At 44.2% G+C, this 22,301-nt stretch overlaps 1 protein-coding gene across 1 annotated transcript in view; it reads left to right on the top strand.

The window, feature by feature from the left end:
* The first annotated feature begins 21,284 nt into the window (after positions 1-21,284).
* ADGRB3 (adhesion G protein-coupled receptor B3) overlaps positions 21,285-22,301 on the top strand; it is a 704,839-nt gene continuing 703,822 nt past the window's right edge. Inside the window, exon 1 of the mRNA XM_074988878.1 lies at positions 21,285-21,386. The gene's annotated coding sequence lies outside the window, so the exon portion shown is untranslated. The remainder of the gene's footprint in view (positions 21,387-22,301) is intronic.

Genomic DNA, 22,301 nt, shown 5'->3' with positions numbered 1-22,301 from the left:
CCCAAGACACATGACGGTTGCAGGAGGGGTGAAGAAGTTGGCTCTACAGTTCTGCCCATTTCACCTGCTCTCCCCACACTCAGGTGTTGAGACACGGAAGAGTGGAGCAGCCTCAGGCATGTGAGAACAGAGAGAGCTGGTAGGGATGCAAGCATGGACTCGGCCGGTGACCCAGCTTGTGGCACCCAGGCCCTATCCAGGCTTTGCTACCCTCAGTGAAGCATAGATCAGCCCCCTCCACCCCTGCACAGCAGACACTGACTACATGGCCTGGCCCCCTCTTACTGTCTTGGCCCCATGCATGCAGGGCCCGACTCTCAGGCATCTGTTAGCCACATAGCGATGCAGCCTGTGTAGTCACTGTCCCCAGCACCATGGCACTGGCACAGGTCATGCTGAGCTCTGCAGGTCTCCAGGGCCCTGCTTGTTGGGTGGTGGTGGCAGCGAGGGCATGCACGCCTGTTTTCCTCCACCATTGGGTGTGCAAGCAACACTATGGAGCACGCAGAGGTAAAGAAAAAGCTGGAGATGCACAGAGGTGGTGAGCTGCAGTTGGGCATGGGGGAGATGAGCTTTGACGGGTGGCATTGAACTAGGGCATGGGGGTTATGGAGACATCCAATAATCTGGAAAATCTGATAATCCAGCCCCTGTCCAGAATTGCCAGATTAAAGGGATTTTACTGTACTTCAGAAGTGAAATAACTAAAGTATTGCAGAAAGTTACAACACTTCTGCATTGTAGCACTATTATATGTGTTTTATTAAATGGAGTTGTACTGTAATAATAAGCTTTATCCATTGTTAATGGATTTTAATATACACCAAGTTATAATAGAAAATGCATATGCTCACTTTTATTGGTAACATTATCGCCATATTAAAAACCACAGAAAGATTAGTTTAATGAAAAAAGCTCAAACTGGTAATTAAGGCTGAGGGATACTGAGTAGGATATTGCATTTATAAAACCTACCTATATTCTTACTTCTAAATTACCAATATAAGATACTATATTAACACTGAATTATCAAATGAGCTTTAAATAATAAAGCTGTGATTTGAGAAAAAATTAAATTCAAAGTCAACAAACTAAAGCACAAACAAAACAATGAGTCAATGCCAACCATTAAGTCAAAAACCAAAAATGTATAAGAGCCTAAATAGGGATTACTTTCAAAGTTTCTACCTTTTACCAGTCAGATTTATAGTTTCAAAATTATCACATATAATAAAATATATAGTTAAGAGGCTAGACTTCTGCAGTTTATACACTTTTATTTATGAGTGCAGAGCCTAATTCTGACCTCAGCCCAGCACTTGCAACCATGGGCATATAATGAGTGCAGAATTTTTAGTTTATTTCATTAATATTTTAATTTTATTTTAGGATGGCAAAAACCACTTCTATTGAACATGCCAGACTGAAAAAAGACATTCCCTTGTTTCCATAGGGTTTACAGATGAAAAGAGATATCACAAGACAAGTCGGTGGTCAGCAATTCTGGAGAGGGAAACTATGGGTCATATAAATGAAGACAAGTAGAGAGGATGTGAGATTTAAGAAATAATAAGTGGTTAGAAAATAGCACCTAGTAGATGAAGATAGGAAAAAGTGTCCCAGGAATATGAGGCAGCACACCAGAATGTTTCAAGCCAAGAGAGAGAGAAGGAAATAACAACGCAAAAGCTGTGTCTGCCGGTGTCCCCCACTTTTGGAGGGGGCATTTTAATGAGGAACTTCAGAAGATGCTAATGAGGCACTGACATGAATATGCAGCACCTCGTTATCATAACGGCAGCCACGTGGAATTCAAAAGCACCACTTTCACAATGCCACTATCTATGTAAACGGAGGCCTTTCGAAAGGATCCCTGAAAAATATTATCAAGGTGAGCAAATCAGAGAGTAGAGGGGCAGAAGGTGGGGTGGGGAGTCAAGAATTAGATTAAGTCAAGTATGCAAAAGAGCCCCTATAATGACCTACAAAATTCCCATCCCAGTTCAAACCACATGTTAATGTGTCGAATCTGAATATAAAAGACAGTTCAGCAGCCTCTCTTTCCAAAGCGTTGTGAAAATTCCTCTTCAGCAAGACGCAAACTTTCAGGTCATTAACAGAATTGTCCACTCCATTAAAGTGGTAACTCACCACTTTGTGAATCAGGAGTGTTTTTATATCTGTTTTATGCCATTAATTCTTTGTCGAAGAGAGTTTGAAGTCTGTCCAATATACAAAGCATCAGTGAATTGTTGGCACATGATGGCATAAATGATGTTAGTACAGGAACATGAGAATTTGCCCGTGAGTCTGTGAATAACCTGGTTAGGTCCAGTGATGATATCTCCGGAATAGATATGTGGACAAAGTTGGCAATGGGCTTTGTTGCAAGGAAAAGTTCCAGGACTGGTGTTTCTGCAGTACAGACTGTGGTTGTTGGCGAGAATCCTCATAAGGTTGGGAGGTTGTCTGTAGGAGAGAACAGGCATGTCACCTAGGACCTTCTGGAGCATGGCATCCTGATTAAGGATAGGTTGTAGGTCTTTAATAATGTATTGCAGTCATTTGAGTTGGGGGCTGTAGATAATGACCAGTGGTGTTATGTTCTTGGCTTTTTTAGGCGTATCTTGGAGTAGCTGGTCTCTGGGTATTCATCTCACCCTTTTGATTTGTTTTTTTATTTCTCCTGGTGGGTAATTCAGGTTTATGAATATTTGGTAAAGATCTTGCAGTTTTCAGTCTCTGTACTATCATGGTTTCATAGAAGATAGGTCATAAAATAGTTATCTCTTTTTGGTGGTATTGATGATCTGGTTGACAAAGGCAACTGTGTTATAATATCCTTGAATTTCTCTCAGGAATTTGAGTTAGTACCACATGCAGTTTCAGTTAAAATTGAATTATAATATATGGAATGAACAGAACACTCATTAGATAGACTAAAGACTGGCTCACTGACAGATCCCAAAAAAGTAGCTATTAATGTTAAATACCAGTGACCAGGGCCATTTCCAGTGAGGCCTTCCTGTCTGTCAATGGAGGGCCCCCCGGAGCTTCTATACAGCTTTTTTGTCATCAGAAACTGTCGACAAAGGCATTATTTCTCATTGCAGAGAGGCAGAATGCTGTCCAGGAAAGTGCTGAATTTTGTCAATGGACTGTCAACAAAACACATTTTGTGTGTAGACGGTCTTCAAGTTTCATCGACAAAACCCCAGTTTTGTTGACAAAACTCTCTAGTGGAGACATAGCCTATGCATTTCAAGTTGGGCACTAAAAATTGACACATTCAAGATCCTGGTCAATTCTGAAAATACAGAGCATAGCTTTTGTTAGTTTCCCCACCTGAAAAGGGAAATCAGTAAAGGATGTTTCTCAACATAAGTCAGGCAGCTTTGTGGGAAAGACTTAGGCATGTTTTTGTTTTGCCTTCTCAAAAAGTGGAAATATGATGATTTGAGGAATCTATGCACAAACTGTGAACTCTGTGTGAGAGTATAAACCTTTTTATTTATCTTGAGCTGCAAATTCCATTTTGAATGTGGGGCTTCTTTGTCTTCTTTGTCCTTTAAATTCTGTATTAGATTGCAAATCCAGGGGGTAATGGCTCGGAGCTAATAACACAGGGTTCTTAAATTTTGGTGGTCTCTAACAAAAAAGAAAGGCCTTATGACAAAAGGTTAGCTCTTGCCAAAGTAGACAGGGGAGCAGAGGCTTGGCAACTAAGTCATCTATGAGGGCTGTTCTGAGGCTGATCAGAATAGAGGGGACAGGATTTCTCAGCAGATGTTTTAGAAAGGAGAGTCAAGAAAAAGGAAGACAATGAAGACAAAGATGACAAGTGACCCTATGTTTTGAACAAGAAGCCATGTGAATTAGGGAAGAGGGAGGAGGAAGGTTCCCAGATTGCAGCCAAAGAACTCTCCAGATTGCTGAGAACTGAGGCAGGGAGATACATATCAATGCTGTCATTATTTTGTACTTGAAAATTTACCCCAAGTTGCTCAGGTCCTCCAAAGCAGGAGGGGTGGGCAGAGGGGTGTGGGGAATTGCATGAGTCACACTTGGGAGTGGCGGCTTAGGGAAGGAGTGGGAATGCAGGAGTCAGGGTGAGGGATTGGGAGGTATGGGGGAAAACAGGAAAGGAGGTATGATATGCAGGGTGGGAGGCTCAGGGCAGGGGTAGGGATGCAGGAGTGAAGGCAAGGGTTGGAAGTGTGGAGGGGCTCAGAGAAGGGGGTGGCCAGTAGCTACTCCCTAGGGCTGGCCCAGAGCAGCAGGGGCTGTGCTGCCCAGGTGTTCTCTGAGACTGGCCAAGGACAGCTGGAGCTGTGCTGCCCAGCCAGCAGCTATTCCAGAGTTCTTCAGAGCTGTCAGGATGTGCTTCGAGAACAACAAGAAGTCTTGTGGCACCTTATAGACTAACAGGTATTTTGGAGCATAAGCTTTTGTGGGCAAAGACCTGCTTCTTCAGATGCTTGAGTGGCGGGGGGCATTTCAGAGGGGTATTTAAATAGTGGGGTCCCAGTAAAAGGGAGGGCCAGAGTTGACAAGGTCTATTCAGCAAGGTGGAAATGGCCCAGTATCAAAAGAGGAAAAAACAAGTTCCTAAGGAAGTGAGGAGACAGATTGATAGAGCCAGACAGGTACCCAGAAGCCACCTGCTACAAGAGGGCCTCACAAGGAAAACAAAAGAACACCACTGACCATCACATACAGTCCCCACCTAAGGCCTCTCCAACGCATCATCAGTGATCTGCAACCCATCCTGAACAATGATCTTTCACTCTCACATACCTTGTGAGGCAGGCCTGTCCTTGTCTACAGAGCGCCTACCAACCTTAAGCAAATCCTCACCAGCCACGACAAATCACAAACCAGTGACTCTAGGCCTGGAGCCAGCCCCTGCAACAGTCCTCGCTGCCAACTCTACTCACATATCTACACCAGTGACATCATCACAGGACCTAACAACAACATACCATCAGGGGCTCCTTTACCTGCACATCTACTAATATAATATATGTAATCATGTGCCAGCAGTGCCCCACTGCAATTTACATTGGCCAAACTGGACAGTCTCTCCATAAAAGAATAAATGGACATAATCAGACATCAGGAACGGTAATGTACAGAAGCCTGTGGGTGAACACTTCAATCTCCCTGGACACTCTGTGGCAGATTTAAGGGTGACAGTCCTGAAACAAAGAAATTTCACAAATCAAAGGGAGAGAAAAATCTCTGAGCTGCAATTTATTTGCAAATTTGACTCCATTAACTGAGGATTAAACCAAGACTGGGAGTGGCTTGCAGTTTACAAAAACAGCTTCTCTGCCCTGGGTATTAATATCTCCCCATTAGACTCTGACAATGGCTCACATCCCCCTGTCTGATCTAACTTGTTTTTTCCTCTTTTGATAAGTACCATTGATATTGGGCCATTTCGTCCTTGCTGAATAGACCTTGTCAGCTCTGGCCCTCCCTTTTACTGGGACCCCACTCTTTAAATACCCCTCTGAAACCAAGCCCCCACTCATGAATCTGATGAAGCAGGTCTTTGCCCACAAAAGCTTATGCTCCAAAATATCTGTTAGTCTATAAGGTGACAGAAGACTGCTTGTTGTTCTCGAAGATACAGACGAATACAGCTACCTCTCTGAGGTATGTGCTTGTTTGCTACTGTGGTCATTGTGGAGTACAAGTCTTCTCCAAGGTTGCTTCATCCTTCTGGCCATTCTGGAGTATAACTGTCCCTGTTACTGGATACTCTCCTTTCCATCTGATGAGAAAAAATAGCATTCCACATGCATCTCCTTGCCCTGGCACAACTGAGCCTGACCTTGATTTAAATTATGGTAAGAGGAAGCTGTTTACCCAATGTGATGGTCCTAGCTCTTACTGTTTTGAAGGAGTTCTTGAACTAACAGACTCACATTCGGATGGAGGTATACACAAACAGATAGATGTACAAACTCTCTTAAATATTTAGTAGATAATTGAATTTCTCATGCTAAGAAGTAGCAAGGAGGTTTTAGAATCCTGTGCAAAATTCGTCTGCCTCATTTCACTGTTGCGTAAGCCCGAAGAGATGAAGTGTAAATCCAAAGATTTACACCTTCCATAGTGCTCTGGGCAAGAGCTGTTGGAGAAGATTAGAGGAGACTACAATAGTTTTATGGTCAAAGGAATTTTACTGAGGAATTCCTCCCTCTCCAGCCTCACCTGAGCCAAGACATATCAGACATGAGATCTGAACCCACAGTATATGTCTAGAGGCCCAAGGTCAAGCACAGAACCTAATCTCTCACCAGCCTCAGGAAGCTGAAGTAATGTGGAATTCAGTGTTTAGGATCCCCTTACTACCATTTGTAGACTTCTGGATGTCCAGTAGGAAGTATTTTGTTACAATGGTGACCCTAAAGCCTTAGTGGACATGTAACTGCTCACAGGCAAACTCACACCTGGGACCTCAGGAGCTTTATGGAAGCACCACTACAGCTTGAACTAAGGGCCAGCTGATGCTCAGTTTAGGCTGTAGAGGACATTTATTCTCTTTCTGTGAAGTGGTCTAGGTGCCACTATATGGGATAGTTAATGACACATAGGCACGTGGGTTACATACACATAATAAAATTATTACATATTTGTCATGATGTATGCTCTCCAAGCAGAAAAAATCCAGGTCAAGAATATTGGAGGTTACTATTATACTGAGGCCCAATGACAAAGCTGTGTGTGGGAAGTTTTCACAACACCTTTTTAAATCACAATACATTCTCATCACATTTATTTAAAATATGAACAAAACATTTATTTAAATATTACAGACACAATTAGTAAGTGGCCATTAGTGTGTAAAGACATGCTATTTAATAGCTCAGAAAGAAGCAGAAGGAAAATATTTACCAGATTACTTCCTCTTTGCACTGGATTGGCCCTAGCTCACAAGAATATCTGAAAGCCGCAATAATTTGTATCATCTGCCAGTTGGCCCCCAAGGGACCCTTAATGGGGACTGGAACATTTAAGGTCTCCCAAACATGCATCCTGTCTGCCCACCCAGCTTCCTCAGCAGAGGAGTTACTATTGCAGCTCTGTGGTCCAGAATTGAAATACTACTCAAAATCTGAGTCTGTCACTTTGAGCACCTATCTTCATGGGAACAGTGCTGATAATCCTTTTGTTAGCTAAACCTGCCATGTACGAAGGCAATTTTTTATAGATCCATACATTCTAAAGATGGTAGGGACCACTCTTATCACCTAGTTGAATCTCTTTAGAGAACTTCCCCAAAATAATTCCAAGAGCGTATTTTTAAGGGGGAATAAACAACAAGCTCAACATTAAAATTACAAGTGATGGAGAATCCACCCTAACTTTTAGTAAATTATTCCAATGGTTAATTACCCTAATTATTAAGAATGTACCTTATTTCCAGTCTGAATCTTTCTAGCTTCATCTTCCAGCCATTGGATTGTGTTATAATTTCTCTCTCAACCTTGTGTGTATGTTTATGTATGTGAGTGAGTGTGTTGTGTGTGTTGTATGTTTCTCTGCTAGACTGAAGTCTATTATTAAATATGTGTACCCTATGTAAGTACTTAAATATAGTAATTAAGTCACCCCTTAACCTTTTTTTTATTGAGATAAATTGTCTATTACTATATGGCATATTTTCATTTAATTCATCTGATGGCTCCTGTCTGAACCTTCTCTAAGGTATTAACATCCTTAGTGAACTGTGGACACTAGAACTGGACACAGTATTCCAGCACGCTTGTACTAGAATCAAATAGAGGTAAGATAACCTCTCTAGTCTTGAGATTTGCTGGTTATGTGTTTAAGGTTCACATTAGTCTTCTTCGTCTCATCATTGCACTGGGAGTTCATGTACAGCTGTTTATCCACCATGTCCGCCAAATCTTTTTCTGAGTCACTGCTCGCCAAGATACAGTCCCCCATCAATTAAATATCGCTATATTCTTCGTTCCTAATATATTTGTTCCCAGTACATTTACGTATAATTGTTTATAACATAGCTTAAGAATCAAATCAGAATTATTAGTTCCTCACTTTCACCAATATACAAAAAAGCAGAAATCTGAGATTCCATCTTTAATACTGCCCTTTTTGATTAAAAATCACAGTGACACAGACAGTGCAAAAATCACTGTCTCATCAACCTTTTACAGTATATAACTAAAAGAAAGGGACTTAGAGACAGATTCAGGGTTAATTCTGATTTCTCCTCTTTTTCTGAGGGTAGCCAAACTAACATAGGTTGGAGTTGTTTTTCTTTTATTCTTTTTTTTTGTATTTATTATCCAAGTTGATAAATGCCTAGGCAAGATGTAAGAGCAGATTCATAAAATCAGAGAGGAAAGGGCATTCTTTTAAATTTAGCCCTTCTATTGTGCATATCTGTGCATAAATGTTCTTCAATTAATTTGGTAAGTGTTAAGGCACAGGCCACGTCCACAGGCCACATCCAATAACTGTGAAGTGTTGATCTGCAGATCCATGCTACCATGAAGGCAGTAGGTAGTTGGGCTCTCATTACTGGAAAAAGCTCAATAGTGAACTGGTGCTAAATTAATTTTAGACACCTTGATATTATAGCTTAAATGGCCAGTTTAGAGAGGCACAGAATAGAAAACTAGGTTTTAAGAACAGAAGCCAAGGAACACGTAAGACAGAAAGAGTTGTTTCTCAGGGATGTCAGTCATACAAAGGTATTCAAATATCCAATGTACAAAATGTGATGTCATGCATCATAACAGGATGTTGATATAGTAGGCATTACTGAAATTAACAAAATCAATGAGATAAGGAGATAACTAATTACAAACTATATTAACAGAAAGTCTAAGACAAGAATTCTCATATTTCATTGCACAATGACCCCTTGTGACAACAAAAATTCATACATTATGCCAGCACAGAGTACCAAAGCATAAGCCCATAAGCCCTACTTCCCTGGGCAGGAGTGGTAGGGGGAAGAAAAAAACTTGATGGTGTTCAGGGTGTTGCCACGGCAAGTCTGAAACAAACCCTGGGTCACAACCCACTTTTGGGTTTTGGTTAGTCTGTTACAAACCTGCATGGCAGCACTACATGGAAAAGATTCCACAGAATCTAGGGAGATTAAATTTCTGAGCAGTTAGGAACACACAGTTGAATCTGTAAATATAAATCCCAATCTCTCAGAACATGAATATATTACTACAGCTATTCTACTGGCTTCTGGATCAGAAAATTGATTTGGAGCACACAATGTTGAGAGAGAAGAGGCAGCAAAATGTAACAAAATGTTGATAGCAGGAGACTTGAAATACTTGCATATTAACTGACACAACAAGATAGCATTTAGGGCAGTAATTTCTCAAAACTTGAAATAATTGCTTCTTGGGACAGTGAGTTCTAGAATACACAAGAGGAGAGACAATTCTCAGCTTAGTAGTAAGCGGCAATTAATTCAAGTTTTAACAGTAGCTGAGCCACTAAGTAATAGTGACCTTAATATAATTAGGTTCAAGATCTTAGCAGGAGGTAATGTACTAAAAGTAGATATAATGGCAATAAACCTCAGAAAAAGATATTTCAAAAATGAGGTGGCTGGTCACAAAGGTTTTAAAGCCAAAAGTAAAGGAAGTGAAATCTTTAGATGTGGCATGAATGCTGCTTAAAATAAAATAATAATCTCAGAAAGCATATGTACCTCTGAACAAAAAAGGAAGCAGGAATACAAGAAGCAAATCAACGTGATTTGAGAGTCAAATAGGGATTTTTAAAAATTTGAAAATCCAACCCTAAGAAAAGGTGCAAGAATGAGCATAAATTACAACAGACAGGAGGGATGCATAGGCACCTAGATGCATAGGGGTCAATTCCATGGGTTCTCCAGGACAACAGTGTCCATGGATAAAACTAACAGATGCTTAGAACATACTGGCAGCTAAGCTCTACCCAATCCTTCCTCTCCTGCCTCATCAGCAATTTCAGCACACTAGTCAACTCCTCCCTCTTTTACCAGCTCCTCCCACCGGCCACACATCAGCTGTTCTGTGGCATTCAGGAGGCACTGGGTGTGAGCTGGAAGGGTGGGGACAGGGAATGCTCAGTGGCAGGCACAGAAAGAGGCAGGGAAGAAGCAAGGGGACAGAGAAGGGACAGGAAGAGGCAAAGGAGTTTGGGGCATTGAGGGAAAGGTGAAATTGGGTGGGACTCGGGGTGGATCAGATGAAGGAAGGGGCAGGGAGAGATGGGGACTTGGGGAAGGGGTGGAGTGGGGGTGGGGGCTTAGAGGAAGGGATGAAGTGGGGACAGGGCTTCAGGCTGAACTGGGCTTGAGCATCCTTGGGGATAATGGAAGCCTGCACCTGGGGCAAGATGGAACATTGGCCTGAGATAGTATGGCTATTTACATGTGCTTATGTTCTTAAATTCTTTAATTGTATCAGAAGTAGAAAGCCCTCAGAAATCAGTAGGTCTGCTGGGGATAAAAAAGGAGCAACTGTGGAAGATAAGGGCATTGCTAAGAAGCTAAATGATTCCTTTGTATTAGTCTTCATTAAAAAATATGTCAGAGAAATACCTGATCTTTTCGGGTAATAAGGATGAGTCACGCTCACGGATGAGGTGTCAAATTAAGAGGCTGAAACAAATTGATCATTAAAAAAAACCATGGAATCTCTGTGCCCTTATGGCATATATCCAAAAATTACAAGGGAGTTCAAGTATGATGCAGCTATCTATGTAATTTCCTGGTTAAAAAGCAGTTACCATACTAGAGGATCAGAAGATAAAAGATTTGTCTATATATAATAAAGTCTGTGTGAGTGTTCTAGCGAGTTACAGTTCATTATGCCTAACATCTAACTAATTGATTGAAAATCATGATATCATAGGTTTCTGCAACACAAAATCATGTGTCACTAATCTATTAGAATTTTTTGAATGTGTCAATAAAACAGTAGATAAAAGAGAACAAGTCTGCATAACTTATTTAGATTTTGAAAAGAACTTTGTCGAAGTCTTTCACAAGTAACTAATAAAGGAAAGAGACCCATACAGCTTACTAGAAACCTCTGCTTCATGTGCAGATACATTAAAATAAAACCAAGAAATTAGGATGCCTAAGGATAGAGAATAATACAGATAAACCATTATGCCATTATAATACGTAATAATGGTCTCATATGAAACACTATGCATAGTACTGGTCATCAAGAATACCCTAGAACTGGGGTATGACCACACAGAAAAGTTATTGCAAAATAACAGCGAATATTTCAAAATAAATAGTCTACTCTCTACATGATGCAACCACTACTTCAAAATAAATTTGAAATAGCAGTTGATTTATTTTGACATTGGTAAATCCCAGTTCATGAGGAATAGTGCCTATTTCAAAATAAGCCATAGTTCATCCAGTAGTTCTATTTTGAAATAGGCACTATGGCTACGTCTACATTAAACTTATACGTTGACAGAAGTTAAGGAAAGCTAAAGAAATATTAAAAGAGATATAAAATCTCATGTTCAGGGTTTAAAACAATCTCTTTTAGGATTCATGGATTTACTTGGGGCAAGTCCTGCATGACCAATCTGATTAGCTTCTATGACAAGGTAACAGGCCCTGTGGACATGCGGATGTCAGTGGATGTAACATACCTTGACTTTTGATACAGCTTTTGATACAGTCTCCCACAACATTCTTGCCCATAAGTTAGGAAATATGGATAGGATCCTTGGACAATAAGATGGATAGAAAGCTGGCTTGATGGTCAGGCCCAACGGGTAGTGGTCAATGGCTCAATATCTGGATGATGGTCGGTTTCAAGTGGAGTGCCGCAAGCCTCGGTTCTGGGCCGGTATTGTTCAACATCTTTATTAATGACCTGGATGAGGGATTGGATTGCACCCTCAGCAAGTTTGCGGATGACACAAAGCTAGGGGGAGAGGTGGATACATTGGAGGGTAGAGACAGAATACAGAGTGACCTGGATGAATTGGAGGATTGGGCCAAAATAAATCTGATGAGGTTCAACAAGGAGATATGTAGAGTCCTGCACCTGTGGCAGAAGAATCTCAAGCATTGTTATAGGCTGGGGACCGACTGGCTAAGCATCAGTACAACGGAAAGGGACCTGGGGTTATGGTGGATGAAAGACTGGATATGAGTAAACAGTATGCACTTTTAGCCAAGAAGGCTAACAGTATACTAGGGTGCATTAGGAGGAGCATTTTGAACTGATCTAGAGAAGTGGTTGTTCCCTGCTATTCAGCACTGGTGAGGCCACATCTGGAATGTTGTGTCCACTTTTGGGCCCCCCAGTATAAAAAGGATGTGGATGTGCTGGGGCAAGTTCAGCGGACGGCAACAAAAATGATTGAGGTGATGGAGCACAAGACCTATGAGGATAGGCTGAGGGATCTGGGCTTGTTTAGTTTACAGAAGAGAAGACTTAGGGGTGATTTAAGAGCAGCCTTCAATTTCCTAAAGTGGAACTCTAGAGAGGAGGGTGAGAAACTGTTCTCAGTGGTGTCAGACGGCAGAACAAGGAGTAATGATCTGTAGTTAAAGAAGGGAAGGTATAGCTTGGATATTAGGAAAAACTACTTCACCAGGAGGGTGGTGAAGCATTAGAATGCATTGCCTAGAGAGGTGGCGGATTCTCCATCCCTAGAGGTTTTTAAGTCCCAGCTTGATGAGGTCCTGACTGGGAAGACTTAGTGGGGGTTGATCTTGCTTGAAATGGGGGGGCTGGACTGGATGATCTGCTGAGGTCCTTTCCAGCCCTATTATTCTGTGATTCTAACTAGAATGAGATACTCATGCTGGTTGCCAAATTAGCCCACATCTTCCTATTTTGAGGTTTTCTTGCACCTTCCTCAGGAGCATCTTTTCTTGCCGCTGTTAGAAATAGGAAAGTGGACTAGATGAATCTGTGTCTGCTCATGCATAACAATGTCTATGTTCCTAATATGATTTCCTGCATTACTTAGCCCCCTGTACTTCAGCCAAAGAATCCTGCATCTCACCCAATTTGTGAAGCAGCTAGAGTGCGACATGTAAAGTAGTAGAGTTTGTTAAGCACTCCAAGTAACAAGCTGGAAGCCATTTGGTGGGGAAAAGATTAAAGATTCTTGCACAGTCCAGGAACAGAGGTGGTCAGAGAGTGAACAAAGAATTTTGGATGAAAATTTTGATATTAACAAAAATATTTTTCATTGAAATTTTCAGATGAAAACTTCAACTTTTCATTAAAACAAAAATCAAAAAAAATCCCCAGATTTTTCGGGGTGGACTGCCTGCTGGATTTAATCTTTACTTCCATGTTGAACTGGCATTGTGGGTGCCAATATCAATTACAGATGTAGTGAATTCAGTAGTGGGGGCTTCCGCACACTGAAAACTTGACTTTAATCACCCAACCCACATCTCCACATTCATCAAAGGCTTTAAAGGTGAGATTACAGATAGCATTACATTCCTTAAATATATGATGGACGTATCCTGGTGAGTTAAAAATGTTCTTGATAATATGTAGATGCTCTTTCTACAGTCACAACACTGATTTGCATTCACTTCTGTTTCTTTACTTTTAACACTCAAAATCACACTTTTCCAGGTGCAATCTTAAAAGCTTTAATAACAGATTAGCCTGCAGTTTCTTAATGAGTCTATTTTTAAAGACAGAGAAAACTTTGCGATACCATACACATCCTGATCATCATTTTTATTTTGCTAAGTTTGAGGTTTCAGTTATCCAATTTCTGTTTAATTTAATCTGAAATATATGTGTGTAGGAAAGCCTTACTTTGTGATGCTAAGCAACTCTTTCAGTTAGGCACATACATGAGGTTAATGATATATATGTATTAACACAGAGCACAAAATGATGCTTTAGAATATGCTCTGGTAATTAATAACTGATCATCCAACCTTAACCATACTGAACCCCCTAAAAGTGCCTGCATAATATCATGCACATGGCATCCCAGGCTTCGGTTCTTTAAGTTAACCACAACATGACTTCTGTAACATTCTTCCTTCCCTAGGAATTACATGCAGGAATCCTAGGGAGAGCTTCCCTCATAGTTTTCTCTCCAACTCAGCCATATCTCTACTTGACCTTAAACGTCACCAGCTGTTTGTTATTGATTATTCACTCAGACCTTTCCAAAACTGACTTTTGTGGAAATTAATTACAGGCTTATAATATATAGGGGTTTGCTGGAAACAAATGGCTTACCCACTATATATCTATAAATGCTGTTATATAAATACAGCCAGAGTCTATTCATAATTAAAGGAACTGCAATCTGCAAAGGCCACAGGAATCAGAGTAGAGAATGAACTGGTTCATTAAGGCAGCCTTGCTTTTTTGATATGTCCCTTGTCTATTGTAAATAAGAATAAATGAATTTAAGACAACTGCATTGTACTGGCACCCCGTTTATGTCATGCTTAGATCAGCATGACAATTTCAGAACAACTTGGTCATCATGCACAAAGTGGACTACAACTGTATGTGGAAGAGTACAGCTATTTCTAAAGCAGCAATAGCTTTACTTCCCTGGTACTAGGTTTCGCAGGATCATTCAAGAATTCCCAGTAGGAAGCTGATCAAATCACCAATTTGACACTGGATGCTAAGTGGGAACTCTCCTTAAGTTTCATTCTTGGATATGTCCCTGATACCAGGTGATACTTGGTAGCAGGAGTGTGTGGTTCTAACACTCATTTTTGGTCACTAAAAAAATAAACATAGAATTATAGGGCTGGAAGGGACATCAGGAGGTCATCTAGTCCAGGCCCCTACTTCAAGCAGGATCAATCCCCACTGTCATCCCAGTCAGGACCTTGTCAAGATGGGACTTAAAAACCTCTAGGGATGGAGAATCCACCACCTGTCTAGGCAATGCATTCCAGTGCTTCACCACCCTCCTGGTGAAGTAGTTTTTCCTAATATCCAACCTACACTTCTCATTCTGTAACTTCAGACCATTGTCCCTTGTTCTGCTATCTGTCACCACTGAGAACAATTTTGCTCCATCCTCTTTAGAGCTTCCCCGCTTCAGGAAATTGAAGGCTGCTATTAAATTACCCGTAAGTCTTCTCTTCTGCAAACTAAATAAGCCCAAATCCCTCAGCCTGTCCTTATAGGTTGTGCTCCAGAACCTTAATAATTTTTGTTGCCCTTCTCTGAACGTGCTCCGGCACATCCACAACCTTTTAATACTGGGGGGGCCCAAAACTGGACACAATATTCGAGATGTGGCCTCACCAGTGCCGAATAGAGGGGAACAACCACTTCTGTATATCTGCTTGCAGTGCTCCTTCTAATCGACCTAATATATTGTTAGCCTTCTGGGCTACAAGGGCACACTGTTTACTCATCTCTGGTCTTTCATCCACTGTAACTCTTAGGTCCCTTTCTGTGGTACTGCAGCTTAACAAGTCAGTCCCCAGCCTATAACAATGATTGGTTTAAAAAAAAAAAAAAAAAAAAAAAGAAAAATATCTAAGTGTAGTACCCAGAGGTGTTGAGACCTCATCTGGAGTGAGTGAAGTCTCTGCTCTACAGCCTGTGCTAAGAGCCACCTTGCCTTTAGCTCCCGTGGTAGAGAGCAGGGCTTTAGACTCTATCCATGCAAGTTCTATTCCTGGAGCCAGCAACCCGTGTCTGTCTGTGTTATATATACATGGCTCAGCAATATGGCTGATCTTGGAGGTAAGAACAACTAGCATTCTGCAGAAAGACAATGCCTGAAAAAATTCAAAGATATTTGGGCTGACTTCTTAGCAGCCTATGATTAATATAGACCCTAAGAACAGACATCTCACTTCCACATCTTTATCTTACTATCCTTCTTTACTTTGTTTGTTATGAGGAATCCACTAATTTGATACATTTGTTCTATTGGGAAAATAAAATTATATCATGGGTAGATCACACAAACCTTTCACTTTATTTTTACAAGGGCATGAAACATTCTTGTATTTATACTTCTATATTCTTTGAAATCAAGCCTCTTGTGAAGGGGGGAAAAAAACCTGATTGCTTTAAGAAATGATTGGCTTGGATGGTGGCCAGAATTGTAAACTTCTGTTCATGTTCCTTCCAGGGGCGGGGGAGGAGGTGGAGAGCACATCTAGCCTTTTCCAAACGCTCTTTCCAACTGAGTGGGACTGTCAGGTGTAGAAGGACCTCACCGTCTGCAGAAACGCTTTATTCCCTTTGCAGAGTGTGAATGGTGTTTTTTTAGCTAGAGAACAAAGAGTCCATGGAGGGGCTGGTGTTAAAAGGCAACCCCCCCACCCCGCCCCTCATCACACGGGGTAGCTGAGGGCGAACAGAGGGCACCTTTCTCTCATTAGGTGCCTGGCACCCGGCTCACTCACAAGGAATGAGGGAGAAGCAAGGGAAGGAGAGCGGGAGACAGCTCACTCAACTCCACTTCACTTCACTTCACTTCACAGCCGGTGTCTTCCTGGGCGAGCCGGAGACAGCCCCCGCCCCAACCACTGTATTATGGGGTCCTGGCCGCGCAAACCCCAGCCCGAGGCAGGGCAGTTGGGACCTCTGGCTGCGAACCCCACGCCGGCCCCCTCCGGAGCAGGCGGAGATCCCCCGGCGGCCCCCAGCAGCTCGGCCCGGAGCTCCCACAGCCGGACCGCCGCTGCCCTGAGCCGCCCGCGTGAATGGCTCCGGCCTCAGCGACGCGGCCGCTCTCCCGCCCGGCGCCCCGGCGGGGAGCGGAACCAATCGGGGGTTAATTGCAGCCTGGCTGCGGAAATCGCCGCTGCTCTGCGCCCGGGCGGGGAGCTGCGTTTGCCTCGGCGCCGTCTCGCTCCCGCTGCAGCCGCGCTGACAGCTCGGCGGGGGTGAAGGAAAGCGCCAGAGGCAACTGAGCGCAGGACTCACTCCCCCCTGCCGGCCTGGCAAGTCCCGCGGGCAGCCCAGCCTGGACACCCCTCCCCCCCCCGCCGCTGCAAACAACGGTGCTCGGACGTGCTCGGCGTGGGGCGGCGGCCACAGGCCCGCTGCACCGCTGAGGGGAGTCTCCGGCCCAGACACACGCGCGCGCACCGGGGGAGCCGAGCTGGAGCGGGAGCGCCGGGCGCGCGCAGGCACCCACCCGCGGCGGAGAGATCGCGGGGCGCGCCCAGCGCACTCCCCACAGGAGAGCCTCCGAGGGGGTGGGAGGGCGCGCGCCCAGGCGCACACGGGAGCGCGCACTCACACACAGGCTGCCTGCCTGGCTCTCTTTCGCACACACACCCAGCGCGTTACTCTCTCGCTGTCGCTCTCCCCCGCCTCACTCGGCATCCGCGCCGCTCGCCGACATCACCAGCCAAGGATTCCCTCCCCCCTGCTGCCGGCCGCGCGCCCCCGACACCGGAGGGGGGGAAGAGAGGGAGGAGCGGGGAGAAAAGAGGAATAAGTCTATTCATAATAATAACCCCCCGCCCCCCCAACCCAGCAGCAGCGGCACCTGTGCGCTCGGGCAGCCGTAGCCGTAGGTCTCCTCCGCCCGTCGCTCGCCGGCTGGCTCCGCGGCTCGCTGCGCCGGGCTGGACTTTGTTTCAAGTTAAATTAAAAAGAGCCTCTTCGCTGCCCGGGTCCGTTTCCCCCCGGCAGCGTCTCCCCCGCGGTGGGGGCTGTGTCCTGCCCTTCCCATGGTTGGCTGCGGAGCCCCGCGTCGGGCGGGCTCGGCTTGTCTCTCCGCCCGTGGCTGTGGTGCGCTCGCTTCTGTCGCCTCGCCTTGAAATCTTGGCTGGGAACCTGAGCCTGGGAAAATGGGAGCCGGCGCTTCCGACGGAAGGGGAATCTCTCCATCGCCCGTGGCGGGACGCGTGCCTGTGGCGCTAGTGGTGTAGAGCAGGAGCCCGCCAGCTTTCGGAGTGGAAGGTAAGCGTGGCCGGGAGCTCTGGCCGGTCGCCGGGATTAGGGCGGTAGAGCTTTTAGCTCGGGATTGCGGGGAGGCGGCGGCGGCGGAGGAGGAAGGAGGAGGACAGGCTGTTGCTGAAGGATAAAGGGAGCCTCCGTGTACCGAGCGGCTCTGCGCGTAGCTGTTCCCTGCACTTTAAAAGTTAGCGAAGTCTCCTTGGCGACAGGTCCGCTTCCCTGGGAGTAATCTCCAGCGAGCCCAAGGCAAGCCGAGGTTTGTGCACGGTGGGGTAATTTTACCGGGGGGTGGGTGGCTGGGTGGGGGGATCGTAGGTTAATAGGAAGTTAAAATAAGGGAAGTCAGTGGGTCTTCTTTTGGGGAAAAATAAGTGGAGTGATGGCGCCGTCTATGTTCGACCCGACTACAGTGTCGCCTAGCAAACCAGCTGGGGGGAAACCCAAACTAAACGCCTGCTTGCTTTTCAGCAGAAGAGATTTCTTCTAAAATGGGCAATCTGAAACCTGAGGCCCCTCGCGCCCCGAAAAGAGAGATCTCCTTAATCTGGGTGCCTGAGTCTTCCCCTGAGCAGCCTCACTTTGGTATTTAGCAGGCAGTAGCCGAAATGAACCCTTGCAGGGCGATCATTTAAAGTGGGGAGGGGGAGTTGTTTCAGGAGGTGTGCATGAAGAAACGCAACTAAAATGATGGCTGTTTGACTGGGTTTCCTCATGGAAAACAGCCTAGCACTGCGGACGTCTTTATTTTGCTAGGGCAAAGCTTGCTTGGGAGGGAAAAGGCGAGGGCTGTTATTTTACAGTACTTACGAACAAGCCCTCTTTGCTCTCCACATTATCGAATGAATCCCCTTTCATGGACAGAATTCCTAATTTAGACACTGATTGCCACATTGGCTTTCAACGCCTACACCATCCTCACCAACGCTGCGCAGGGCTGCATCGACTGCAAAGTGCTACCGCAAATATTATAGAGAGGAAATTATGCCCAGAACTGCTTATACATCTCTATTAAAAAAAACCCACCCGTTTAAACGGTCTCTCGACCTCATTTCGAGATGGAGGAATGATTACTCTTTTCAGAAAAGGAAAATCCAGTGGTTTGGCTAGATCGCCGGGCGGCAGCTCTCGTTTTGTTCTAAATCGCAACTGGAAAGAGGGTTAGAGTTGGGGGCTGCTTTGCCCATCTCAAGATTTAGAGTTTGTATTGTAATCTGGGAAGTACAAAAATCTCTTTCAGCGAATTTAATCCGCCGATTTGTCCTGTGTTATGCAATGGGGGACGAATGATGCCTTGCTTTTTAGTACGGGAGATGAAAGCTAGGCAAAGACACACGTCAAAACTTAAGTAACTGTGTATGTGTCTGTATGTCTGTCTCTGTTTACAGACCAACGTTGGAAGGAGCTGCAATCTAAAGAGTTTTGTAATTAACTTGGCATCACTTTTGTCTGCTCACACTTGTAAACAGAAAGCGAAAAGCCACTCGTTGATAAGAGATAAGAGAGATAAGCAACTTCTCAAAGGTTAAAGCTGAAAATATTCACGTTTTATTTTTTGGATAGCAGAGGTAAATATAACCAAAGGTTCGTTTTATTATCATAGGCCACTGCTAGACAGCAGAAGATGTGAAAGCTATATCCGCCGAGAGAGCCACTAAAAGAGCTATAGTTGAAGATATTAGCAGAGAAAATGTAATCTGCCTTTCATCATTCAAGTGCAAATCTGCAAAACACAGTAGAAAACATATTATAAAAATATTCTTAATAAAAAGACAATTTAGAGACCTAGTTCAGTCCAGTTAAACAGGTCTTACTATAGCACTGCTCTCCATACAGCTCCCTTGGTTATAAATACTAATATACTTATTCACATTATCTACCCCAAGAGGTTATGTCATACTGAAATGACTGTCTTTAAAATTATGGGTCTCAATGATGGTGTCAGGCAACCACAATTTCCATCTATCTAATAATCTGTACTTCTTTCTCAGAAAGCAGTTTGAAAATTTTATTAACACATATCAATCTCAGTGTTTCCTCTCCAGATTTTCTTTTTACAGAGACCTTTGTATACCAGGTGGCCACTGCAGAGGCATACAGACATATGGGAGATAATGTTCCATCTGTAGCAAATAATAATTTGTGCATTTTTAAATTATGGCTGTAATTCATCACAATTACTACTCAGACTTAATAGAAAAATAATATGTAACAACAGCTGTTACCAGATTTTGTGTGTTGTGAAAGTGTGTGTATACACACACACACACACACACACACACACACACAGAGCAAGAGAGAGAATTAGAATGTCAGTATGTAATGCCTAAACTATTTACTGTTTAAAATAAATGAACAAACAGTCCTCCTGGTCCTCCAGCTGAAAGTTTCTGACTTTTATTTACATTTCATAGTTCCAGATCACGCTAAATATATGCTAGATGAGCGAGGGCATTCCAATTAATAATCTAATAAAAGGTATTTTTTAAAATTGAATTTAGGGATTTTGACTGTTGTGATGGCCACGTGGTGGCGCTGTTCACACAGCATCAAACAATTTCGTTGGGTTAAAAAATAAAAATTACTCGCCCTTTCTGAAAAAGGTTCTAACTTGAAAACAGCTGGCTAAAATATTGGAAGGAATTTGATTTTCAATGTGTGAAGATTTCCACTTTCATTTTTATTCATTTCATTTCCTGCAGGCCAAATGACATAGGATGAAGGCTGTTCGTAATTTGCTGATTTATATATTTTCCACCTATCTACTGGTCATGTTTGGATTTAATGCTGCCCAAGACTTCTGGTGTTCCACGCTGGTGAAGGGGGTCATTTATGGATCGTATTCTCTAAGTGAAATGTTTCCTAAAAACTTTACAAATTGCACTTGGACGCTGGAAAATCCAGATCCAACCAAATATAGTATTTACCTGAAATTTTCCAAAAAGGACTTCAGCTGCTCCAACTTTTCCCTTTTGGCTTATCAGTTTGATCATTTTTCCCATGAAAAAATAAGGGATCTTTTAAAAAATAACCATTCTATAATGCAGCTCTGCAATTCCAAGAATGCTTTTGTATTTCTGCAATATGATAAGAATTTTATTCAGATACGCCGAGTATATCCCATCGAATTCCCAGGATTACACAAAAAGGAAGAAGACCAAAAATCCTTCTTTGAGTTTTTGGTGTTGAATAAGGTGAGCCCGAGCCAATTTGGTTGCCATGTGTTATGTACTTGGTTAGAGAACTGCCTGAAATCCGAGAACGGGAGAACCGAGTCCTGTGGGATCATGTATACAAAATGTACCTGCCCTCAGCATTTGGGAGAATGGGGGATAGACGACCAGTCCCTGGTGTTGCTCAGCAATGTGGTTCTGCCCCTCAATGAGCACACGGAGGGGTGTCTGACCCAGGAGCTGCAAACTACCCAGGTCTGCAACCTTAGCAAAGAAGCTAAACGGCCGCCGAAAGAAGGTAGGTGTTTCTAACGGGGTCCCAAAGACCTATTGACATTTCAGATCACTGTCTCAGGTTCTGCTCGCGCTTCCCGTTGATATTTTCACTTATGTGACGTGCAGGCCACGCCAGCAGTAGGGTCTGCGAACCTCCAGCCCCCAGGAAAGGGCTACGCAGAGTTGCAAACACATCCTCAAAGCCACTTCAATGGGGGAGGGTGTCAGTGTAAAATTCATGTCTTCCGCCTACATACAGTTCTGTGTTCTACTAAGAGCTGCTCCGCGCTTCCACGGGGACTTGAGCTGTCGCTGCTCTCAGCCCCTTGGAATAATGCGGACATGCTGGGGAGCCAGGTCTCTCTCTTATCGCAAGCACCCGGCGACAAACTCTTGCTCCGTTTGGCTTTGCAAGGAAGAGCTCTCCAAAGGCGGGCGGGCAACGGGGAAGCGCTCCGGGTTAGAAAGGACCGAGAGCCTAGAAGGGTCTGACCTCAGGACTGCCCTAGCCCCCCATCGACTGGGAGCGCCGGGAAACACGCCGCGCGCCCCCTGCAATGCCGCCCGCTTGCTGAGCGGGGAGCCGCGTGGGCAGCCAGGTGTGGCGAAGGAGGCGCTAATAACCCGGGGCTGAGGTCTTAATCCCCTGAGTTGGACGAAGGGGAGGTGGGGTAGGGCCGGAGGCCGTGGGTGCGGTCCCTCCATCAGCCGCCTGTTCCTTATAAGAAGTGGGGTTCGGTTGCCTTGGCGGCTGGTGTTTGGTCCCGGCCGGACTGGGGAAGGACAAGCTGCTTTGGCAGCGAGGGGGCAGGCAAAGGCCAGGCCGAGCTAATTCTCAAATGAGAAACGCAACCGCGAGAAATCTCCCGAGAGCAGGAGAAACGCCGCCGCCTGGCTGGGAAGTGGAGAGCGGGCGGGCCTGGTTCCCCCCCCTCGC

Source organism: Carettochelys insculpta, chromosome 3 (assembly GCF_033958435.1).
Source record: "Carettochelys insculpta isolate YL-2023 chromosome 3, ASM3395843v1, whole genome shotgun sequence".
Classification (NCBI taxonomy): domain Eukaryota; kingdom Metazoa; phylum Chordata; order Testudines; family Carettochelyidae; genus Carettochelys; species Carettochelys insculpta.
This window is presented reverse-complemented; position numbering and strand designations above follow the sequence as displayed.